This window comes from Macaca fascicularis, chromosome 12, assembly GCF_037993035.2.
Source record: "Macaca fascicularis isolate 582-1 chromosome 12, T2T-MFA8v1.1".
NCBI classification, from domain to species: domain Eukaryota; kingdom Metazoa; phylum Chordata; class Mammalia; order Primates; family Cercopithecidae; genus Macaca; species Macaca fascicularis.
Genome location: NC_088386.1, coordinates 83919080 through 83938817, shown reverse-complemented (window position 1 = coordinate 83938817; position 19738 = coordinate 83919080). Strand labels below are relative to the sequence as shown.

Genomic DNA, 19738 nt, shown 5'->3' with positions numbered 1-19738 from the left:
CCCCTCCTATCCTCTATCACTTGCTCTGTCCTTAGTCGCCTGCTCTGTCCTTAGTCACCTGCTCTGTCCTTAGTCACTTGCTCTATCCTTAGTCATCCTTGGTCACCTGCTTTGTCCTTAGTCATCCTTAGTCACCTGCTCTATAACCATACTTCCCACAAAACTACTCACCCTTCCACTCCAGCTCATACCCCTGCTCTCTTTAAAATAGTCAGAATTATCTTAGACTGTGCGGTCCAACCCTAGCCAATAGGGGAAAGTCACAGCAGTAGGGATTAGCTGCATTAATAGTAAGATCCCTTTCTCCTCCCTTGTCTGGTGTGCTCTCGCCATTGCTCCATCTGCGAGACACACCCTTCTATAGAAGTAAATTGCCTTGCTGAGAAAACTTTTGCCTGAGTGCTATATTCACTTGGCAGCACTGAGCATTTACTTCCAACAACATGAAGTCTAAAATGTTGTTTTCTAAAACCTTATCTGTGCTACTTAGGAAATTTTATTCTTCCAAATTGATCATGAATGTAATCAACTAAACCTATGATAACTCAGACTTTACAAATATAGTAGTTCTTCCTCTAAAATGATTAAAGACATTAGCAATATGAGACATCTTACTGATTTAATGTTAAGAAGTTTAAAGGTTTTTCTCCTATATATCCAGTAATGGTGATGCATTAAAACAGAAAAAAATAATTCATAAAAATTTAAAGCAATAGCCATTGTTATTCTAAAATGATGCTATTTTATAAATCCAAAATACCAACAGACTTTTGCCATTTCAGATTGCATTTATATAATTTCAAATAAAATTTGTGTACTCAAATGTGACTCCTTAAAAATTCTCTCAAACTGTATTCTGAGAGACTATAATCCATAAACACCCTCTAATTATATTTACTTAACATATTCAGCATAGAAATAAATTGCTTTGAAATTAATTCAGTTATGCAATTGCTCTTTCTAATTAGTCAAACTTTCTCTGAATTTATTTGCACTACTAGTAAAGTTCAATATTTATGTTATTGGACATCTTTATGACTATAATAACACACATCACCAAGGAGTAAAAGGAGAGTTTGATCATCAACCAAAGTCCTTTATTACTACACAGCTCCTCAAAGTAGACAAAAATAAAATAAATTACAGAGCATAACACATACTTTGACCTTTAAAGACACTTCACAAAATACTCTGTTTCTTAAACAAAACTCTCATTAGTACTTATAACCCTATGTTTTAACTCATGAGGTTGAAATCTGGGTAAATTAACCTACTTGCTATTAAAATTTTACCTAAAACTTGGTATCTCTTGATGGTTATAAATGGCTATGAAAAAATTGAGAAGCTAAAATCACATTTATTCTCTTATTTCAATGTTTTACCCCAAATTTGCATGTTTGCTACCATACTACAAATGTTCTGTTTGATTTTTGCTAAAATTATATTTAAAATTGATATTATCTCATTTAAATATAAATCAAATGAGAACAATAGTTATTATCTCATGAAATATTATATGGCTATAAACAGGCAAATCATTAATGATTCAGTCAGTAGATTATATATGCTGTTAAATGATTGTCTTTATTTCTGTAAGAGAGGAGAGTGAAGACTGAGCCCACAGTCTTCAAGCTACAGCCTTTGTAGCTCTGGCAAAGTTTAAGATCCTTGATGTTCCTGGAGGACTGGTGGATGAAGTTTCAAGAAATGCATCAATTGTAACACCTAATATTAAGAAAAAGCTGTACCATACCAGGAAAACACTACATTTGTATAAAATTCTCACTTCACAATACCTTCTAAACTTATCAGTAGTATCTAACTTCTAAATAGTGAATTTACCCTCTTACAGTAGTTAACTGCACATGTGCTTGTGTTCTACTTAAGAAGAGTAGAAAAGGCTTCCATGAGTATGCCATCATTGGAGACAACAACCAAGAATGTAGGTAGAAGATCTTGCCAACTATTTTTCTCTTCCTTCAGAGATATAAATAGAAGTCTAAAAACACTTCTAGAATTTGGAAAAAAGGAAAAAAAAAAAGGATTTCTAGGATTTCTAGCAATACTTATGTGGGAAACATTTTTAATTAGTTGTTAAAATTGGGCTCAAAAATATCAATTAACTGAAGCTATTTTTCCCTACAGAAAAACTATAGCACTAATAGAGAAACATCGAAGTATACATATGTATCATAAGTATGCACACATAGAAAGAGAGAAAGAAATGGAGACAGAGAGGGAGAGACAGACAGAGAGAGAACAACAGAGATAAAGGGAGAGACAGAGAGAAAGTAGTCCCCCAAAACATGGAAGTTTCTAAGGTCTACTCTGAACTTCTTCATCAGGAGGCATGTGATACATCTGATGTATAGGTATATTTATATAATGTTAATAGCGAAAAAAAAAAAAACCAACATGAAATAAAGGCAGGTATTGAAATCTAGATGCACTCTCTTAGTTGCATCCTAGAAAATACATACAAGGTTATTCCTCTAAAAAGCCATATTGGCCGGGCGCGGTGGCTCAAGCCTGTAATCCCAGCACTTTGGGAGGCCAAGACGGGCGGATCACGAGGTCGGGAGATCGAGACCATCCTGGCTAACACGGTGAAACCCCGTCTCTACTAAAAAGTACAAAAAACTAGCCGGGCGAGGTGGCGGGCGCCTGTAGTCCCAGCTACTCGGGAGGCTGAGGCAGGAGAAAGGCGTGAACCCGGGAGGCGGAGCTTGCAGTGAGCTGAGATCCGGCCACTGCACTCCAGCCTGGGCGACAGAGTGAGACTCCGTCTCAAAAAAAAAAAAAAAGCCATATTAATCTTTACAACTTAGCACAAAATACACTGAAAATCACAATTTCTATAAAAGTTAAGCTACTTATTCATATTACGAGTGCAAATCAGGGCAGCCTTTTCAAAACTATTCTTAAGTATACAATATTGAAAGACAAAACTAAATTCAAATTCACCATAACTATACCATTTCAATGTAAACAGAAAATTGACACTTATTGTCCCACACAATATTTGAGTCAATTTACTGTCCTCTGATGACAATTAATCATGCATGGTAAGCATCATTAGAGTGGCTGAAAACATTTCTTAAGCATAAAACAAACAAAAAACTAGCAAATAACAGGGCCTGAAAACAGTATAAGCATTGTTTTCTAAGTCTTACTCTGGAACAATGACTTTTAGCCATTGTCTTTAAAAATAAAGGACTGATTTCAATTTCATATCCCCAGTGTTTGAAAGTGAAGTGATTTCTCTGTTCAAAGTTTATACCATTTTTTCCTCTTCTAATCTGAGTATATTTTAGACTCTTATAGAAAAAAGTTTAAGTTTCCTGATCTCTAAATGCATTAAGGCAAACACTATTAGATCCACCAGCCTCTAATATGTTTAAGGACCACGGCTCATAGTAGTTATGCAGTTAGCTTCTGTAACTATCTTTGAATTCATTATCATATTGAAATAAAATTACTTTTTTTTTTATCCTTTAGCGGTTTTAGAAAACAAATTGCAATATCGCGGATTGAATCACAAATACACCACTTTGCTAAGTAAAATTTAAATCACCTACCATTCATCAATGGAGATAAGAATTTTAAGAATTTCTAATTTAAAATGAAAGGTAAAATTTGACATTTTTATTAAAATTACCCTAATATATCCTTGAACAGTTCAAGGATACCCATAGTGTAAGTTTGAGTATAAATTCAACCCAACTACTGTATCCCATATACTCATGCTTTTTACAGATTCACTATTAATGATAATATAAAGTCTAAAAATAAAAGCTATGACTAGGTATTTTAGCAAAAGACTATCCTTTAAACAATTCATCTATATTCTGTTTTCTCTAATAAATTGATCTGTTCACCCGAAAAAGAGTTAAGTTAAACATCCATGACTGTAGCACAATACAATGAAACATAAAAATAGGTAGTATATTTTACTAATTGACATGGCACACTAAAAAGTAAATATTTCACAATTATCATAATGAATCAACAATGAAAAGGTTCATAAATTATAGACAGAAATATAGACAATAAATGATATGTTGGTAAAATGTTTAAAGAAGTAAAATAACATGCACAGAAATCACAGAGCTGAGAAGTTTGGTGCTGATGGGAATAGAGGCCTGATGATGCATGATATGCATACAACAAACATTGGCTGGATTTATTAATGAATAGCTCCAAAGTCTATCCTCCAAATTCTTAAGAAAATTATTGTGGCCATTGAGAAAAGAAAGTCTGTCTGTATATCACAAATACATTTCAGCCTCTCAAGTATTATTTCTGAGAAGAGAGCCAAGTTCTGTGAATATACTTGGTAATTTCTCATAAAGGTAAAATTAAGCTGCAATTTAATAATAACTGGTCTTGTGTATAAATATAAACTGAAATAAAAATAAATGAATTTGTTAATTGTTCTTTTCTGTTTGAGAAAATGACTCAGCCTTAATCATAACAAAATCTCCCCTATATCCTCAAAAATTAAAATTTATGATTAAATTAAAGCTATGATTAAAATGTAAAAGTGGTAATTTTTATAAATTAGATCCAGATATGTCATTATTACATGAGTATTCAACATAGAAGGATTCCTATTTTATCCCCACAAACTCAACTGAGTCAGCTGAGTCAGAAATCCTATGACCTTTATGTCAAAAAGCCTATTAACATTATTTCATCTCTTTAACTCTCACAATAATCTTGTAATTATGTAAAGGAAAGTTTCTTTACTTTGCAAGTGGAAAAACTGAAATCATAGTCAGGGAAAACATTTGGCTGAGTGTGATTCACAAAGTAAGTCTCAGACAGCAGGCTAATATTCACAATCTCAAACTCTTAAATACAGAGGAAATATAAAACACATGAGTTTGTTTGTTTGTTTGTTTGTTTTCAACCATTTAACCCCTAAGCCCACAATAGTAAACCTACAACCCACTTCTCTGAAGAAAAAAAAAAAAAAAGAGAGAGATGAAACATAACTTTAATACATAAAGAAGAGTCTGAGAAGGCTTTGAGTTTCTGGCTGGTTTGGAATTAGGAAGCAGTAAAGGGCAAATGTGTGAAATACTGAGACCATCTCACCTTCTACTTCTTCACATGAAACAGCAAGATCTGTTTATCAGGATCACTTTTGACAAGCACAAAGAAGTCATGCTGGATATGTTTTCTACTTTAATTCCATGACTCAAATCTATGCTGGTTGAGAATATCTAATTGAATTATTCAATTTAGGTAGAAAACCATCTGCTCAAACCCCTAAGTCTTCAATTCTTGCTGCTATGAAAACAAAGTAAGGCCAAAGTCAAGGAATTGAAGTTGCAGCAAATCTCGTCCAAGGAGACAAATAGCAACAAAGTGTGGGCATTTGCAAAGTCTGATCAGCACAAACAGCATCGGGCCCCCAGCTATTCCACTGCAACACTGATAAGGAAAGTTCAGACTTTGCTCCTGGAGTCCTTTTTGTAATTTCCTCAGTCATATCCAACTGCACTCTATGTTTAGGTTATTTTTTTGCCAAACAGACTGATCTTAGCCACCTAAAAATTCTCATTGCAAAAGAAACCTCTTGTTGAAACCCCAAGTACAACCGACAGCCCCTTTCCAATTATCCCCTGCAACTTCCCCAGTCTCTTTCATGCCTAGCTACTGAGCTCAGTCTAGTTTGGCTGCCGGCCAGGTTCCTCTCTTTTTTTTCCTTGTCAGTCGTAAAAACTTGGAAAACACTCCTGGACAGCTCAAGGAGACCTTTAATTATGCAGTGGGGCAGTACCTTAGCCTGTCTGCTGTTTCCAGCAAAGCTTGTAGTCACCAGCGACTGCACTCTCCCAATTCATGGGTTTTCCAACAAGGCTACTTGTTCATATGAGGGGAAAAGGGAAAGGCTGACAGAGAGAGGGAGTAATTTGCAAATCTGAAGAATTTCCAATTCCTCTCAAAGTTTTCTACTTCCTCACATTCACTCTGTCTAATAATCTCCCTTACTTTAAGCACCTAATCACCCATTTTGTAATACAGACACAAAATCATCAGTATTGTGGTCTCCTGCTAGTCCTAGAATTGAGTCATGACTTGAACATTCTCCGTAACTTTTTATTCTCAAATGTTGGTGTAACATATTTTAAAAGCAGGCACAAAATGAATTTATTAAATCCTTCCAAATTGCATTATATTTTGTCAAACTTGCAGATTGAAACAGTGCATGTAAAATGTCTGATTGCAAATGAGAGTAAAGCGAGCTCAGCTGGGAAACAATACTAGGACCCAGGGAGGGGAACCTTGACTGCCAGTCCTCACTTACTTGGAGTTTGCCCAACGTACCAAGTGGACCCGCCAAGCCCAACACCAGCTAAGTCTTCCTTACTCTACCTTGGCACGCTAGTTCCAGCTGCAGCGTCCAGCTTCCTGTTCAAGTCCCATTCAACATCGTAAACACATTCCAAGAAAACCAGCCTGCCCAGAGTTCCCTCCCGCACACAGGGAAGTCAGCGCGGCAGCCGCAGGAGCTGCAGAATAGAAAGAACTGACTGCTCCGGATTCTGATCCGTGTAGTGAGTAAGGCCACGAGAAGCTGGACCCGCCAAGTGAATTTAGCAGTCGGAGCGAGAACCCAAGGGTTCATCACCCCCGCCAAGCCTTGCGCCCTCCAGAAGCAGCTACTTGACCCGCGCGGCAACAGGGTAACCATGTGGACGCCGCCCCTTCCTTTTGGGCCCTCCCAGCTCTGGGCTTTAAAGTATCCGCGGCCCGGCCTTAGAGCTTCGCGCCTCCCCGCCCCCATGCCCACATTCTCTCCCTGCACCAACAAAAGGGAGGCTGCCCTGGAAGTTCGCTCTTGGGTCGCCTGGCTGTGACCCGACGATGACTTGCCTGCTCAGCCCAGTCTGATCCACGCACCCTCAGCCGGACTGATCCACGGTTGCCCCACCGCCTCCCTGCAGCTCCTGCCCACCGGCCCCCCGCCACTGGACCAAAGTTACCACAAAAGGCTAATGAGGCTTCTCGAGCCCGGAGACCGCTGCGTCCCCGACCTAGCTGGACTCCCCGCGTCATTCCTCAAGCGCTGCCATAGCAGGCGTCAACAGGTCTTAGCCTCCTTTCGTGCTGGACGACTCCCTGAGCCGTTAGCTGTCCTAATTTTTCACAACCTGCCGGGCAGCGGCTACCCGCAGCTCCGCGCCCTCCTTCCCAGGCACTGGTGGCTGGAGCTGTCCACCCCCGCTGCCCCTCGCGGTATCAGTTTCTAAGCGATTCCACGCTACCTGGAGGGAGCCGGGGCTCGCAGCCAGGGAAGAGCCCAGATCAATCTCCGTACCTCACTGAGAGATGCAGTCAGGTCAGGCTTCGGGCAGGGGCGTGAAGAGCTGCCGGGTCCTCCGAGCCTGGCGATCTCCGCTCCAGCACAGCCGGGGCGCCGTCTCCGAGGCCGAGAGGGAAAGTTTCTCTACGTCAACACGGCGCTGGACTCGGGACCCTCCAGCTTCGGTCCCCTCCCTCTTCGCGCGCTCTCCCCCCTCCCTCCTCTTCCTAATCCGCTGAATCCAAAACTGGCTCTGGCGGCAGCTGGGACGCGGGGCTCGGGACTCAGGGTCGCTCCCGGCCGGGAACGCGGGGCTCCCCCTCTCGGTGAGAAGGAAATTCTCACACACTCCGGCTTGCGCACTTCTGGCGGTCTCCTTGGACACTTCCACACGGGACGCCTGTGTTCGAGCTCGCTGACTTTCCTTCATTAATCTCCGATGGTCGTTATCTGTGGGCCCACTGGGCTATCCCGCGCGTGCACGCGGAACCGGAGGTGGGTAGAGGGTGGAATGAGGGAGAAACCCATCTGCAGAAGGAGGGGCCCTGCCGTACTCAGCCTTTAGCCCGGACAGAAGCAAAACGACAGGCCCCCGCTCCGCTCCCACCCCACTCGCGCGGTGTTTCCTTTCCAGCCTCGTCCCTGAGACACTAGAACAGGACCATTTGCCTTTTCTTATCTCTGTGTGTTTCCTAACACAATTTTAAAACACCTCTGAGGCTTCATAGAGGGGGAACGTGTCAAAAGAAATACACGAATAAGAGTAAAACGTGCCGTCTTCACAACCTTTATCAAGAAAGCAGGCAGTTGCTGCTGCTCTGGCCGCACCTCAGCAGACTGGTTTGTCCTCATTTATTTTTTAACTCGGCCTTAATCCCTGGACTTTGTTATGCCTTAAAACAGACACACACAGACACTCACATACACACACGTGAAAATTGCCTTAACTCCCAGACCATACTAATTTGCTCCATTCAGATGCTTATCCCGGAATTAAGGACTTCTGTGTAGGATTTGAGGGAAAAAACAACAGCCCATTCTAATTGACCTTTAGTAGAGTTCTGTATGGGAAAGTGGGCGAAGAGGAGTATCCTCGCATAAGAAGTTCTTAAAGGATGAGAAGACCTTTACTAAAATTCTTGGTGCTGCTCAGAATTTAGTTTACTAAATTTTAGTTTGAGTGTGAAAATAGATGAGAAAAGGAAAAAGGCATTTTGCAAAGCTAGCAGTTATAATGTATTACAATGGATCCAGGGCTTAGAGTCAGACAGACCAGATTACATTCCAAACTCCATCCTTAGGCTTTCTGTGCCTATCAATTATAACTGCCAACAGGAATTATATAATCTAGCTCACGGAGTCACAGTCACATTTACAGGAGTTAAAATAGAGTCGCGATAGGCACAGAGAAAATAATAAGTATTTGGTTCTTATATCCCACCATGTTTTACTGTTATTAGGAGAGAAGGTGGTGCTAGAAATTTTCCCCCAAAGACCCTGTAAGTGAATCAGTTTTCTTCTCCCTAATGCTTTTTCCATTTAAAAAGGCATCACTTCACAATTTTTGAAATGGAAACTATTTGTTTACAGATTAACTAGTTCCAGCTGAACTCTGTTATTTTAAATACAAGGTAATTGAAGTCTAGGGCTCTTGAGTGACTTTCCCCAAATCTCATAGTTTGGAGGTACTAAAGCTAATATCAGAAATCAGTCCTCTTAATAATTTGGCTAGGGTCCTCTTTTAACTGTTCTTCCCTTTATCACAACAGTCAAGCACACATAAAAATAATTATATTAATAATCTGAGGACACATGCTAGTTGTTTTTTCTGTAAATAACTCTTAAGCAATGAATTTATGAACAATCATTAAAAATTAATGTCATTTAGATGATCACTTGGTATCAATGTGATTATAAAAATAAAACACATGGTAGTCCAGTATTTAGGAATAAGGTGGTTGATGAGATGAACAAATCCATGCTTACATTATATATTTACAGATAGATATTTTGGATTTTTTAGCCATAATATTAAAAGATTATAATAAAGAACTCTCAACTCCCAAGAATACATCAACATACCACTACGGTTGGCTGATCCTAGTTTGAGAACAACTAGATCAGTGTTCAGGACACACAATTCAACTTGAACAAGTTCAGGGCCAAAGAACAAATCAGGCTACAGAGATCAAACTTTCCATCCTGTGAAATAATGGAAAATCCCATAGCATGTATTTATTTCTCATTCATTTGCCTCTAGTACCTGGAAGAAGGTCGTTTTTAGAAATTATTCCTTGCCATACCCAATGTTGAAAATCATCTGAACTTTTACATAACTAACTCCCATGTTCTCAGAGATGAGACCCTATATCCTCCTTCTAAGTAGGAGTTATTTACTACTCCGGCCTCATCCTCAGTTTCCTAAAGGCATATCATAGCCTCTTTAGAGATCTATTTTTCCTATCCATGAGATTTGGAAGATCCTAAAGAGATTAAAATATATATATATATATATATGGCTACAAAAATATATACATATATATATATGGCTACAAAGCACATCCATCTTTAATGGATAAATGAAGACAGATGAGTCCTCATAACTGTCTTTTCCCAATCGTTACATACAGTGCTAAAGATTACTCATTTTTATATTTTCTCCCATTGTTTAAAGTCTTTAAACTTGCTATTGCTTTGTAATTTTTATAACCTGACTTTTGATATGATCTACTTTGTGAAATGGCTCAGAGGTATAAAAATCTCAAGAGTGTCAGAACCAAGTTTTTAAAAACAATAAAACTAAATGGAACAAGATTTTAAAAGAAATTTATAGCATGCCCCAGGAAGTAAAGAAGGGAGATGCCAAAGAAAAGGGTTGCACAAGCCTGGCAGGGCACTATGATGAGAAATACGCCTAACTTCACCTATTGCAAATACCTCAGATTTCCATTTGAAAGTTTTTCACATTCATCACAGGTGCATATAGACCATGATGGAAACTCAGCAGCTTTCCAGTAATTTTAAAATTAATTTTCTTGCTCAAACCAGAATTAGGTTTCTTTTAACCTGACTAAGGGAACCTTGGCTACGACAAAAAAATGCCTGCTACTTATCTTAAGAAAAACAGTTTTATTTCTGATGATTGCAAAAGCACACAAAAATATGCTGGTTGTTTAGCCCTATATTTCTGCAAAACCAACATTTAAAGTATTTGACAACTTTTTAAAAACTGTAATGGAAACCAAGATTGAAATCCAAATTTCAGTCATGTGATTTGAAAGGGGGACATGTTTCTGTTTGCCATGTGTAACAGTGACCAAATATCCTATGAGTACCTAGGGGGCTCTAGGTTCCAAAGTTATTGTGTTACATTTACCTTCAAACCTCTATAATTTTATCTGTCATTCTGAAAGAATTGCTTTATTTTGATCTTCTTGATTAAGAACATGAAACTTGACCATTGCAAAAAAAAAAAAGAAAAAATAGGAGGGCAACTGCAAAAGGGAAATAAATATCACCTGTATTCCCATCACCAAGAGTACCCATTGCTCACATTTTCTCTATAGGCTTCAAGGTTTGTTGAGGGCTCTGAGAGACTCAGGTAAATAGTATCCCTTCTTTATGCCTGGGTGGGGATTGACCAAAAGAAGTTAAAAATGAGAGCAAAATATTATTCTATTATTGACAGATAACGGATTTGAATTGGTAGATCCAAAAGCAAAGAACAGAAACAGCAGCCTGAGTCACGTAGTTCCTGGCCTCCTTCTAACTTGAAAGGAGACAGTGACTTTGAAAAAGGATTTAAATTGTTTTTTGAGTTCTATTCCAAAGAATGAAAGAGAGAGAAAGGTAGCTGAGCCTGGCATGCCCCGCAATTCTTCCCAAGTTTATTCCTAAGGTTATCTACCAAATGTCATAACATCTCTCCAAGGACAAGGAAAGACCAGTCCTCTTAACCAGTAAAATATTTTTGCATGGAAACCAGGAGTAGAGGAAAGGCATTACTCAGCACCCACAGCCATTTAACATTTTTCTTTCCATTAACGATTTTCTTTCCATTTTTTTCATGTGGAACTGTAATGTACATACTACAATTTCTTTTTTTTCTTGAGACAGAGTCTCGCTCTGTCGCCCAGGCTGGAGTGCAGTGGTGCGATCTCGGCTCACTGCAAGCTCCGCCTCCCGGGTTCACGCCATTTTCCTGCCTCAGCCTCCCGAGTAGCTGGGACTACAGACACTGCGCCACTAGGTCCGGCTAATGTGTGTGTGTGTGTGTGTGTGTGTATTTTTAGTAGAGACGGGGTTTCACCGTAGCCAGAATGGTCTCCATCTCCTGATCTCGTCATCCGCCCACCTCAGCCCCTCAAAGTGCTGGGATTACAGACGTGAGACACCGCACCCGGCCCATACTACTACTTTTTAACAATATAGCATGGGCTTTTTTCCCTGCCAGTGTTTATTAATAATTTTTTGCTATTACAAACAGAAATGATGGCCATTTGTTCATACGTATTTTGTATGTCATCTGTTCACATATTGTGCCTATCCCTTACAGTTATTTCCTTAGAATAAATACCTACAAGTAGATTATCAAGTTAGAGTATAGACTTTTTATTATTTTGAAAATAATTTCACATTATAGAAAAGTTACAGAGTACAAAGATTTATTTTTATTTTTACCTGAACCATTTTAGTATAACTTGCCATCATGATACCTCATCCTTCCCAAATCCTTTGTGGACTTCCTTAAAACACAGATCTTCTCCTCCATAAAGAAAGTAAAACATCAAAACTCAAGAAATCAACATTCATATATTTCTACATTTAATTCTCATGTCCTATTCAGGCTTCTCCAATTACTCCAACAATGTTCTTTATAACAACAGGATCCAGTTTGGGATCACAGTTGCATGCAGTTATCATGTCTCTTTGACTTTCATGGTGTTGATACTTTTGTGTATTGTTTACTACTTACCTGGCAAAAATGTAATTTATCATTAGAGTCAGCTAATGTATTTTGGCTGATGAAAAAACGGAAGTATGATGCTATATTCTTTTTTAAAAAACAATTCTAATAAGTTGTACCCAGTTTTGATTTTTTCCTATTACTAATGATCCTCACTTGATTGTCTGTCAGACTTCTCCTCTGTAACATTAACCTCTCTCTCTTTATAATTGGTCCATATTGGTGGCATTGGTGGTATAGTGGTGAGTATAACTGCCTTCCAACCATAATTGGTCCATATTTCCTGGGGAGGCACTTGAAACTAGGGAAATACTTCATTTCTCATCAAACTTCCAATTTCTTAGTTTGTTTACTTATATTAGTATTGATACATGGCTTCCTATTTTACTTGCATAGGTGTAATCTGTTTCTATGATGATTTATTTTTGACACTTAAATTATCTCAGATTTGGCCAGACACTGTTTCAAGCTAAATTCCATATCCCTTTGCTGTGTATCTAGCATTCTGTGAGCATTTTCTCAATTTGGGGCACAAAAAGGTGTTCAAGTCTCATTTTGTATTTCCCCAGCCCCAGCCCAGGAATCAGTCATTTCTCCAAAAATTTGTTTCTTTTTAGTGAAGGATGGTATTTGGAATCTGAGCTCCAGTAGCTATGTTTATTGCTGTTAGGTTTTCTTCCTTTGCTTAGGCCCTCTCAGTAACCAAAGCCAGGGAATATATGCATGTATGCACTTGTACATATTTACATCTTTCTGCTAATCTATCTGCTTATCTATCACCTATCATCTGTCAACATCTCTATCATCTCTCTCTATCATCATTTATCTATCTTGAAAGCCACGAGTTCAAACATTTACCTTCAATTGTAGTACAATACTACTTTTTATATTTGTAGCCCCCTTCTCCTCTTGTAAAAATCTGGCTTCAACTGTCATTATTCTTAATATATTTTCTTAATTAATCAATGTCCTTGTCCATACCCAATCTCCCATGGCTGTCACAGTCCCCTTTCCTATGTGCCCAGGCCACTCCTTCTGCAGGAACATCCTCATCATCCTGCTCAGATTCTTAACACCTAAAGATTGACAGCCCTCCTGTGCCCTCTTCCCTCACCTAGGGCTCTAGCACACAGTGTCAGGCTTCTCTCTACAAGGATTTCCTTTGCTTCTCGAATGGGCACCAATTACCACACCAGGCTGTTTCTCCACTGGAACACCATTTTCATTGTACTTGGGCCTCCTCACCCATCTCTGGGCCACTGCAATACCCCCACCCTTATATCAGTGCAGATGCTTATGTTACTTGGCCCCTTCTAATAGTTTAAATACATATTGCCAAACAAATTCTGAAAAGTTTATAAAAACGTACATTCCCTTGAGCAATGTAGGTCAGTGTCATTTCCTCAACATGTGGTACTTGTGTTTTATTTATGACATATGTTGCCTATGTAGACTATAATGGACTCAGGTGCAGATGGCTGTGCTAAGCATGCTTCTTGGTGTTTGGCACATCATTAGCCTACAAGGTCCCTTGAGGATTTTATTTAAATATATGCTTTTTCTTTGTTGAGGGGAGCTCTGAAAACATAAACAAATACAAACAACTTCATTAAATATGTACTTTTATTTTCATTTCCTCCCATTCACTGACCCAGCACAAGTATTTAATGTAATGTGTACTTTCATGTGTTTAAGGTGTACCTTTTTTTGTAAGTATTCTTTCAAAATATTTATTTTCATATGCATTTTTCATTTACCTAAATGATATCATGTAAACTATTCCATCTTGGCCCTTATTTTTTTTTTCTCCAAACACTTAAATTTTCAAGTAATCTTAGTGAAAAATTAGCAGCTCAATTGCTTTAATTTTTATTACTTTCACTGTTAATAAAACTGAATAAGTTTTCATAAAGTTAATAACTATATTTTCTTTTGTGAGGTGGCTATTTATATATTTTGTACATTTTTCTCTTTTCTCTATTGTTTCACGTATTTTTTCTTTTTCTTATTGATTTTTAAAGGTTCCATGTGTAGTAAATATATTAACCTCTAGCTAAAAAAGGGGGTATTTTTCTTATTAACTTAATTAAAATAATTAAATTATTTTGTTGTGTTTTAAAATTATGTAGAATTTCTTTAAATGTAATCTTTTTATGATTACTTGAGTTTTTAAAAAATATGATGACATTTCACCCAAACTAATTAGCAATATTTTCTTCTAGTATTTTGTAGTTTTTGTTTTTCAATTTATTCTGATGTGAAGTCTAAAGATAGGGCTTTTGTTTCCCCCAGAATAATGACCTAGGTGTCCAACACCACATATTGAATAGATCCATTCTTTGCCTAGTGATTTTTAGCAGTAATTTTTATCATATGTTAACTTAGATATGAAACAGGATCTGTTCAATCAGAACTTCCAGGTGTGGTCAAACAGCATGCAAAATTCAGTAAGACACCTAAAAAAGGCCCAGTGCAGAATAAAATCCAGCCAACTTCTTTCACCAGCCAAGCCAATGAAGCTTGCAAGCAAGAAGAAAGGGATATCTTTTCTAACTACAAAGGCATCTTCGGCTCCTAGCCAAGCACCTGCAGAGCTTCCTTGGAAAGAACTGGGCATCATGTGGGCTAATGGTAGTCCTTTCCCATTTAATGGTCAGTGTATTTCTGCAATAGAACATTATTAATTATCTCAAACTATCATTGTTTAAAATATCTACTGGGACAAATTCTCCTTTATTATTTTATCCCCTTTTCAAAGGTTTCATCACTATTCTCTCAAGATTATTTTTCCAAATGAGCTTTGGATCCATTCTGTTAAGTTTCCTTGTCACAACTTCTTATTTCCTACCTTTGACCACAAAAGTCTTCTGTTAGAAGTGTGTTCAACTCATGTATCAATTTACTTGAATTAACTTCATTATTCAATATTTTCTTCTGATTCTGAAAAAGGATGCTTTTTCAACTTGAAAAGACCTGACTCTACACCCATTCATATTATATTTTTACCCTCCAATCTATTAAATTATCACTTGTTAAGTTCCGTGTTGTTGCTAAGAGTGAAAGGGCCATTTTTCTACAACAATTGCAGGACACAAATAATACTTGGAATTGAAGACCCCTACTTAACACAAATAATGAGAGAAAGCACAGATCTTAATCAAGGGTCACGTTTCTGCTTCTTGTTCCAGTTCTCGTGCACTCTAGATTATAGTGAATGAGTGCCTTATGTGGAGTCCAGCCATGACCAAGAGACAGGAGCTAACACTCAGCTTCATGGAAAGGCCTGACCTAATGTCCAGGAATAGTCTCCCAAGGTATGCTCTTCTGCCACAGAGTTTTCCGGCCTAGAAAATTTGCTTGAAGCAGTTTTACTTGCTTGAAAAACTGCTGTGATAAGAAGATATTTTTTTCATTTGAAGATTCACATACTTAAAATAAAAAATAGAACAAAGATATTTTATTGCAAATAGAATTACGGTCTTATTTTCTTAATAGAGTAAAAATAATTGTCTAAAATGATTTTTGACAAAGGAAACTTTTTATTTGAAAATTATAATTTGCAGTCTTTCACTAGCATGCTAATTTATTAACTCTCTTCAAAATCCTGTATCAGAATTTACTCAGGCTTGCAGATAGGGCTTAACAAAAAAGCAAAGCTAAACAAGGCACCTATACGCTTGGGCCTGACATAATGTGATTTGAGAAAATGTCATCATGCTTTAAAACGCAAAGGGGACATTAGCACCTATCACAACCGAACAACAAAAGACGTTCTCTCATTGCGTATCTTTTCCATAACAGGGCTAAAATAATTCTGAGAGTGGCTTTTCTGTAAAAGGCAGTCTGTGGCAAGAGTTGTTAGAACAGAGACTTGCCATGCTGGTTCTGCATCAACAGTCTCTCTAGCTCAGCAATCTGAGAATACACACAGATAAAGTGCTATCAGTTCAATGGAAATTGGCAGGTTTTCAGAGGGTGTGACTGCAGAAGACTGTTGTTCAGTTTCAAAAATGAAACCCTCCAGAAGCAATTTCAAAGTTACACAAATCTTTCACATATACTGAGAGTGCAGGTGAAGATCATCCATTTTCCACATAAAAATAAATTGCTAAGGACTTTTAAATGAACACCCCTACCTAAAATGCAGTGTTCTGTTTGGAAATCTGTACATTATACAAGTGAAGAGTATAATAAATCTTGAAAGAAATTAAATTTTTTTCATTGAAATATTTTTGTAGAGTGCCATGAGTTTGGGGGAGAACTAGTGAAATGTAAATCAACAATTTTATGAATTTATAAGACAGTTCTTAAAGTGTCAAGAAAGCTGTAATGGTTTAAATTCTATTTACTGAATTAAGCTTCAGATATTTCTTATAAAAGTGAACTTCAGGCTGTTGAGTTTTGAAGGGTGAAGCTTAGGATAAAGCTTTAAAGCATGTGCTTTGGAGTCCAAAGTCATGGTTAGAATGTATTCTTTACCCCTTGCTGACTGTGAAATCTTGGACAAGTCACTTTCTTCTCTATATTAGTTCATTCTCACGTTGCTATAAAGAACTACCTGACACTGGGTAATTTATGAAGAAAAGAGGTTTAATTGACTCAGAGTTCCACAGACTGTACAGGACTCATGGCTGGGAGGCCTCGGGAAACTTACAATCATGCTGGAGGGAGAAGGGGAAGCGAGCAAGTCTTCCCATGGCAGAGCAATAGACAGAGAGCAAATGGGGAAGTGCTACTCACTTTCAGACAACCAGATCTCCTGATAACCCACTCACTACCACGAGAATAGCAAGGGGAAAATCTGCCCCCAAAATCCAATCACCTCCCACTGGGTCCCTTCCCCAACACTGGGAATTACAATTCAACATGAGATTTGGGTGGGAACACAGAGCCAAACTGTATCACTCTACTTTAATATTAGTTTTCTTATTTTTGAAACAGTTGTCAAGATTGAGTTAATAAATGTAAAGCACTTAGCATAATCTGGCAAGTAAGTATAAAATAAATAATGGCTTTTCATGGAAACAAGTAAAACTATAAAAACTTTTGATATGTTAGTGAAAGTTTTCAGGAAACTGAATCAATATGGGTCAAAATAAAAGGAAAACAATAGCTTTGGCTAAAATTAAACTGTTAGTTTTTTCTTGGAAAAAATAAAAGTATTTTTGGTGTTATTTTTGTCTAGAAAGAATAATGATATTTATATGCTTATTTTTATTTTTTAACCAATCTACAGAATTCATTCAGATAGCCCCAGTTTTTCTTTTTCTTTTTCAACCTTTATTTTAGATTTGGGGGTACATGTACAGGTTTTGGTATGTTGAGTGTATTACCTGGGTATATTGTGTGATGATGAGGTTTGGGGTACAAATGATCTCATCACCCAGGTGCTGAGCATAGTACACAACAGTTAGTTTTTCAGCCCTTGTCTCCCTCACCTTTTTAGTAGTCCTCAGTGTCTATTGCTGCCATCTTTATGTCCATGAGTACCCGATGTTTACCTACCACTTATAAGTGAGAACATGCTGTATTTCAGTATTCTGTTCCTGCGTTAATTTGCTTAGGATAATGGGTTTCAGCTGCATCCATGTTGGGACATAATTTCATTCTTTTTTGTCTGTATAGTATTTTACGGTGTATATGTACCACATTTTCTTTATCAAATGCACTACTGACATGCAGTTAAGTTGATTCCATGTCTTTGCTATTGCAAATAGTGCTATGATAAACATACGAGTTTGTGTGTCTTTTTGGTAAAAGTATTTGTTTTCTTTTGGATATATACCAAGTAAAGGGAGTGCTGGATTAAGTGGTAGTTCTGAGTCCTTTGAGAAAGCTTCAAACTGCTTTCCACAGTAGCTGGACTAATTTACATTCCCCTCAACAATGTATAAACATTACTTTTTCTTTCTAGCCTTGCCAACCTCTGTTGTTTTTTTTACCTTTTAATCTAGCCATTCTGACTGGTATGAGATGGTATCTCATTGTACTTTTGATTTGGATTTATCTGATGATTAGTGATGTGAAGCAGCTTTTCATGTTTGTTGGGCGCTTGTATGTCATCTTTTGAGAAGTGTCTGTTCATGTCTTTTGCTCAGTTTTAATAAAGTTATTTGGTTGTTACTTGTTCAATTGTTTAAGTTCTTTACAGATTCTGGATATTAGATGTTTGTTGGATTCACAGTTTGAACATATTTTCTCCCATTCTTTAGGTTGTCTGTTTCCCCTGCTGACAGTTTCTTTTGCTGTGCAGAAACTCTTTAGTTAATTAGGTCCCACTTGTCAATTTTTGTTTTTGTTACAATTGCTTTTGAGGACTTACTCATAAATTTTTTCAAGGCCAACGTCCAAAATAGTGTTTCCTAGATTTTCTTCTAGAAGATATCTCCAGTTTTTCTATCAATGCCCTTTCTCTATTCCAGAATTCCACATAGCATTTATGTCTCTTAGTCTCTTCTAATATGTGACAGTTCCTTGATCTTTCCTTGTCTTTTATGACTGACGCTTTTGAAGGGTGATGGTTTAGTATCTCGTAGAAAGTCCCACATATCAACGTTGTGTGCTGTTTTCTCATGGTTAAACTGGGGTTATAAGTTTTGGGGGAAATTTTCACAAAAGTAAAGTGTCCTCATTGCATCATATTGGGGTATGTGACATTGATATGAGTTCACACGAATAATAGTAAGTCAGTATAGATGGTGTCTGCCAGGTTTCTTCAATGTAAAGTTACTATTTTCCCTTGGTAATTAATCAATATTTGGGGAGACATACTTTGAGACAATACAAGTATGCTGTTTCTCCTTAAACTTTTACCCACTAGTTGTAACATGTATTGGTAGATATTGCCTACAAGATTTCCATATATCCCCTAACAATTTATATATATATATACACACATACATAATTATATATAAAATATATAAAAATGTATATACTTTATATATTATATTTTATATATAATTTACATATATACATTGGAATTCTTTCGTAAGGAAGAAGCATTTCTTTTTTTTTTTTTTGAGACAGAGTCTGGGTCTGTCGCCCGGGCTGGAGTGCAGTGGCCAGATCTCAGCTCACTGCAAGCTCCGCCTCCCGGGTGCACGCCATTCTCCTGCCTCAGCCTCCCTAGTAGCTGGGACTACAGGTGCCTGCCACCTCACCCAGCTAGTTTTTTTTAATATTTTTTAGTAGAGACGGGATTTTACTGTGTTAGCCAGGATGGTCTCGATCTGCTGACCTCGTGATCCGCCCGTCTCGGCCTCCCAAAGTGCTGGGATTACAGGCTTGAGCCACCGCTCCTGGCCAGGAAGAAGCATTTCTTTTCCTTCATCTACAGTCACCTTTTAGCTTAGTTCAAATCTTAAAATAATGTTTGCTCAATGAACTAGACTAAATGGACATTTAGGGAGCAAGAATGATGGAGATCAGACCTGCCCCAGAAGTTCCATCACCATTCA

General features: G+C 37.8%; 1 protein-coding gene and 1 long non-coding RNA gene across 18 annotated transcripts in view; one reads left to right on the top strand and one right to left on the bottom strand.

Annotated features, from left to right (window-relative positions):
* GULP1 (GULP PTB domain containing engulfment adaptor 1) overlaps nt 1-7570 on the bottom strand; it is a 306186-nt gene extending 298616 nt beyond the window's left edge. For 10 of the 17 annotated variants that reach the window (XR_010579987.1, XR_012420970.1, XM_065525752.1 and 7 more), the window contains exon 1: nt 7331-7570. The gene's annotated coding sequence lies outside the window, so the exon portion shown is untranslated. Of the gene's footprint in view, nt 1-5100; nt 5296-6384; nt 6670-7277 lie in introns of those variants that run through there. The other 7 variants (XM_065525749.1, XM_005573691.4, XM_074008614.1 and 4 more) reach the window with 4 other exon arrangements.
* On the top strand, nt 6488-18402 carry LOC141408144 (uncharacterized). The gene is made up of 2 exons (XR_012420972.1): nt 6488-7810; nt 15470-18402. It is a non-coding gene; the product is annotated as an uncharacterized lncRNA (long non-coding RNA).
* The last annotated feature ends 1336 nt before the right edge of the window (nt 18403-19738 follow it).